This window comes from Canis aureus, chromosome 4 (assembly GCF_053574225.1).
Source record: "Canis aureus isolate CA01 chromosome 4, VMU_Caureus_v.1.0, whole genome shotgun sequence".
Classification (NCBI taxonomy): Eukaryota; Metazoa; Chordata; class Mammalia; order Carnivora; family Canidae; genus Canis; species Canis aureus.
The window spans coordinates 83143347-83149068 of record NC_135614.1 but is presented as its reverse complement, the minus strand read 5'-3'; the positions used below and the strand labels follow the sequence as shown (position 1 = coordinate 83149068).

The following is a 5722-nucleotide window of genomic DNA, read 5'->3' as shown; positions in this document are numbered from 1 at the left end:
TTTGAAATCACCACTGATGAAGTGAAAGGCAACTAAATACTGGGAGAAAATACCTGGAATATGTACATTTTGCAAAAACTTCATGTCAAAAAAATAAAAAGAATATTTGCAACCCAATGATAAGACAGTCCACCTAAACAAAAAAAGGCAAAATATATCAACAAATAATTCAGAAAGAAAATAGATGGAAAACCAGTAGCTATAGAAAAGCATATTCAGTATCATTTATCATTAAGAATATGCATTTTAAAGCCACAAGTAAATACCCTACATATTCATTAGAAAGGCTAAAATGAAAAATAAATGAAAAATAAAAAAAAGAAAGGCTAAAATGAAATATTAGTCACAAAGAATTCCTGGAAATGGCAATGTGGAAGACAATTGGACATTTTTTATAAGTTCAACATACACATACCTGTGACTCAGTATATACACCCAGATATTTATCCAAGAAAGAGAAGAAAATCACAGAAGTACAGGCAATTTATAAACACAAACTCCCATTGTCCATTGGCCAAGAGAGTTAATACCTAGTAAAGGCCGAACATCCCAGGGTCACTCAGAGTCGATGGTTCCTTTTTACTTTAAGCTGAAACAATACAATCAGTTTTAATATCCTTTAGACAAGTGCTCCTATAATGGAACATTTTCCTTTACAAGATAATCTTCATTTTATTCTGAGAATATGTTTCAGAAAATGTTTTGCTTGATTTGAAATTGATCCAGTCAAATCATAATACCAATTACAGTGCTCTAATTATGTCGCTTTGTTTCTTAAAAAGACCACAATTTAACTGACTACCAGGGCAATTTATAATGAATGTATCATCTAAAATTATTTTTATTTAGTGTTTGTTATTGTTGTTTCTAAGTGTATAATATTTCTGAAGTTAAATTTAAATAAAATTTAAGTAAAATTAAATATTTATAGGAGTATCTATTTAGACCCAGATAGATATATGTTAATAGTTTTTATAGGTATATTATTAAATGACAATGTATAGGGAAAAAGGAAAATAAATATACCTATTTTCCCTCTGATATCTATTCAGTATGTTATATTTAGCTTATTTATGAGTTTATATTGAGGCTGACTGACAGACATAAAATTGAGCAGTATGTCCAATTCTTCCTCATAGCTTTAAAAATAGGCCATTATGCAATACCCATGTTTGAATATTGGTCAGATCACTAAAAGTGCATCATTTGGAATTTCTAGAATTCTCACAAATTTTAACTCACTACTTAGATATTCTGAACAAATTAGGAAGGAGAGACAAAGTGTAACAAAAAATTTATTGTATACATAAATATAAAATTAAATACAAGAGGTTTTTTGTTTGTTTGTTTGTTTGTTTTAATTTGGGTCAGATGCTCCTAAAAATAAACATAAGAATTAAAATGTTTTGGGACACCTGGGTGGCTCAGAGGCTTAGCGCCTGCCTTTGGCCCAGGGCATGATCCTGGAGACCCGGGATCGAGTCCCCCATTGGGCTCCCTCCATGAAGCCTGCTTCTCCCTCTGCCTGTGTCTCTGCCTCTCTCTCTCTCTCTGTCTCTCTCTTTCTGTGTCTCTCATGAATAAATAAATGAAATCTTTAAAAAATTAAACTATTTAATGTATCAGCTATTAACAACATATATATATATAATGTGTAAGTGAGGAAGAGTTGTAATTTATTTAGTTATGTTTCATAGTAAATCTGTATTTTGAAATTATGTGTTTTATAACAGTTTTAATTTCAAAGCAAGAGGCTACTTTTGGAGTTGCCAATGCTCTTATGTTTTCATCCCAAGTTACCTATATAGATGAGAGGGAAATATAAAGGTTTTGAAATAGGACCATTGTGCTCCTGTTTATAATTCTCCACTTCCCCTTACCTGGCAGGATTCTGATAACATACATAAATCACTACCTTGTTTGCAGAAAGGCACATAATGGCCCACAGGTCACTAGAGGAGGTTACTGATGCCCATTGTCTCTCACAATTTCTGTGTGGTTGGAACAAAATTAAAAATACATGGGATTTTTTTGTCTTAAAATTTCTCTTTAATTATTGTATAAATTTAAGGATAAATGCTGGAAGACTAGGAGTGTACATATCATGCAGACACAATGGTTTATGCTGTAATACAATATACGTTGAACAAACGATAGCCTGAAAGGATGTTTCTACATCTATTGAAAAATATCATGACTGTTGGACATTAAAACAAATTACTTAATTTCTAGGCCATGCTCTCTGGTGTTATTAGGACAATAAGTCTCCTTCCAGAGACATGTATTTGACTTCTGATTGCACTTACGTATTCACTTCCTGTTTTATGTATACTGGAAATTTCTAAAGATCCATTATTTAGGCCCCCTGATGCTCTAATAGTTATCTTTTCTTTTTATTATTTTTTAAGGATTTCATTTATTTATTAATACAAGAGCAAGGCAAGGGGCAGAGGGTCAGGGAAGGAAAGAATCCTAAGCAAGCTCCACACTCAGTGTAGAGCCTGAGCAGGGCCCAGTCTCACAACCCTGAGATCATGACCTGAGCCAAAATCAAGAGTCAGACACTTAAGGATTAGCTGCCCAGGAGTCTCAGTTATCTTTTCAATCATGAATTTTAGACTATGAGAGTCTTAATTGATCATATGATGACTACTCCATTGACAGACATATTCATTATGTTCTCAAGTACAACATATACAAATCTCCAAGTAAACAGAATATACACTCTTAACAGAAAATAATATAAGTGACAAGATGTCAAATCTGTTTTATATAAGAAGTTGAGTCTTTACCTTGGCATCCTGTGAACATGTGGCCTGCCAAACCCAATCTCCATGTCTCCTTCGCTCTGTCTGCCCACAGGATGGTGTGCAAGCGGATCTACTCATTGAACAAGTACTTCCACAAATAAAAGTACGAGCATGTCATGTAATGCAGAGAACTTTCCAAACAAGTATCATCTGACGTCTAAAGAAGAGTGGAGGAGACTTGGAGTCCAACAGAGTCTAGGCTGGGTTCATTACATGACTCACAAGCCACAACTACATATGGTCTCTTTAGACCACCTCTTCCAAAGATCAACAAAAAAGGAGTAAATCTGGGGATCTAAATTCAATATTTTTCAGAAAGACTTAATGTATATGTGTGTATAAGGTGGTATTCAGTGAATACCTGAAAAATATATAAAAAATTTCACCCACACCTGTGCATGAGCTGTGTTGTTCACAGCAACAGAGCCCAGTTGAATGTAACTACAGGAGGTTATTGTAAAATGCTTAAGATAAAATTTCTTCTAGTCAGTTTTTCTCTTTGCATAAGTGCCTGTTTGCCTATTACTTTTGTTAAATAAAGTTTGTATGAAGTTTTTATTTAAAAACTGTTTTGTGTAACTGTAAACGTGTAAGATGCCTTCAAATAGTTGTTTGCCAAAAGTCATGCTTTAGCAGATTGTCATTATAAATATATATGTAATAAAACCTTTTTATTTCATATACATAATAAAACTGAATTCACCGCATTTGTTTAAAACAGAAGACCAATGAGAGAAAGACAAACATTATATGGTTTCATTCATTCGGGGAATATAAAAAATAGTGAAAGGGATTAAAGGGGAAAGGAGAGAAAATGAGTGGGAAATATCAGAGAGGCAGACAGAACATGAGGGACTCCTAACTCTGGGAAATGAACAATGGGTAGTGGAAGGGGAGGTGGGGAGGGGGATGGAGTGACTGGGTGATGGGTACTGAGGGGGGCACTTGACGGGATGAGCACTGGGTAGTATACTATATGTTGGCAAATCAAACTCCAATAAAAAATATGAAAAAATAAATAAATAAAGCCAAAGACCTCTCAAAAATTTTAGTTGTCTTATTTATGAAGTTGGGGGCATGGAAATCCAACACCTAATATAAATTAATAAGAGTATATTGTCAAATACTGGGACTTAAAACTTTATACTAGCATTATTAGTCCGTTAATAAATCCAGACCCTGACAGAAATATAGAATAAAAGATTTGAGGGTGGTGTGTTCTAAACCACAGGGAATTGAGAATAAGGACTACAGTGTACTTCTTGGCAGAAACCATTAAAAAAAGTGAAATATTTATTTTTTATTATTTTTTAATTTATATTTTTGTATATTTTATTGGAGTTTGATTTGCCAACATATAGTATACTACCCAGTGCTCATCCCATCCCCCCACCCACCTCCGTTTCCACTACCCCTTGTTCATTTCCCAGAGTTAAGAGTCTCTCATGTTCCATCACCCTTACTGATATTTCCCCACGCATTTTCTCTCCTTTCCCCTTTAATCTCTTTCACTATTTTTTATATTCCCCATATGAGTGAAACCATATGATGATTGTCCTTCTCCAACTGACTTACTTCACTCAGCATCATACCCTCCAGTTCCATCCATGTTGAAGCACGTGTGGGTATTTGTCGTTTCTAATGGCTGAGGAATATTCCATTGTACACATACACACATCATCTTTATCCATTCATCTTTCGATGGACACCGAGGCTCCTTCCACAGTTTGGCTATTGTGGACATTGCTGCTAGAAACATCGGGGGTCAGGTGTCCCGGCGTTTCACTGCACCTGTATCTTTGGGGTAAATCTCCAACAGTGCAATTGCTGGGTTGTAGGGCAGGTCTATTTTTAACTCTTTGAGGAACCTCCACACAGTTTTCCAGAGTGGCTGCACCAGTTCACATTCCCACCAACAGTGCAGGAGGGTTCCCCTTTCTCCACATCCTCTCCAACATTTGTGGTTTCCTGCCTTGTTAATTTTCCCCATTCTCACTGGTGTAGGTGGGATCTCATTGTGGTTTTGATTTGTATTTCCCTGATGGCAAGTGATGCAGAGCATTTTCTCATGTGCTTGTTGGCCATGTCTATGTCTTCCTCTGTGAGATTTCTCTTCATGTCTTTTGCCCATTTCATGATTGGATTGTTTGTTTCGTTGGTGTTGAGTTTAATAAGTTCTTTATAGATCTTGGAAACTAGCCCTTTATCTGATATGTCATTTGCAAATATCTTCTCCCATTCTGTAGGTTGTCTTTTAGTTTTGTTGACTATTTCTTTTGCTGTGCAGAAGCTTTTTATCTTGACCAATAGTTCATTTTTTGCTTTTGTTTCCCTTTCCTTCATAGATGGATCTTGCAAGAAGTTGTTGTGGCCAAGTTCAAAAAGGGTGTTGCCTGTGTTCTCCTCTAGGATTTTGATGGATTCTTGTCTCACATTTAGATCTTTCATCCATTTTGAGTTTATCTTTGTGTATCGTGTAAGAGAGTGGTCTAGTTTCATTCTTCTGCACGTGGCTGTCCAAATTTCCCAGCATCATTTATTGAAGAGACTGTCTTTTTTCCAGTGGGTATTCTTTCCTCCTTTGTTGAGTATTTGTGGACCACAGAATTGAGGGCCCATTTCAGGGTTCTCTATTCTGTTCCATTGATCCATGTGTCTGTTTTTGTGCCAGTACCACACTGTCCTGATGATGTTAAAAGAAAAAAAAGAACAGCAAAAACCTTAGAGTTCCTAGAATTCTTTGTCCATCAAAAATATCATTCAAAAGGAAAACAGAAATAAAGACTTCCCACCCCAATGCATAAAATTGTATCCAATGCATAATTTGTTCTAAAGATTGCTTGGGGAAGGAAAGAGCTGAGCAATGTAGAAAGACGGGGAAGAAGGTACGAAGAAAGAAGAGATGAAGGGAG

The 5722-nt window shown here is 35.6% G+C and overlaps 1 pseudogene; it reads left to right on the top strand.

The window, feature by feature from the left end:
• Positions 1 to 2863: 2863 nt before the first annotated feature.
• Positions 2864 to 3109, top strand: LOC144311749 (cyclin-dependent kinases regulatory subunit 2 pseudogene; annotated as a pseudogene).
• Positions 3110 to 5722: the final 2613 nt, after the last annotated feature.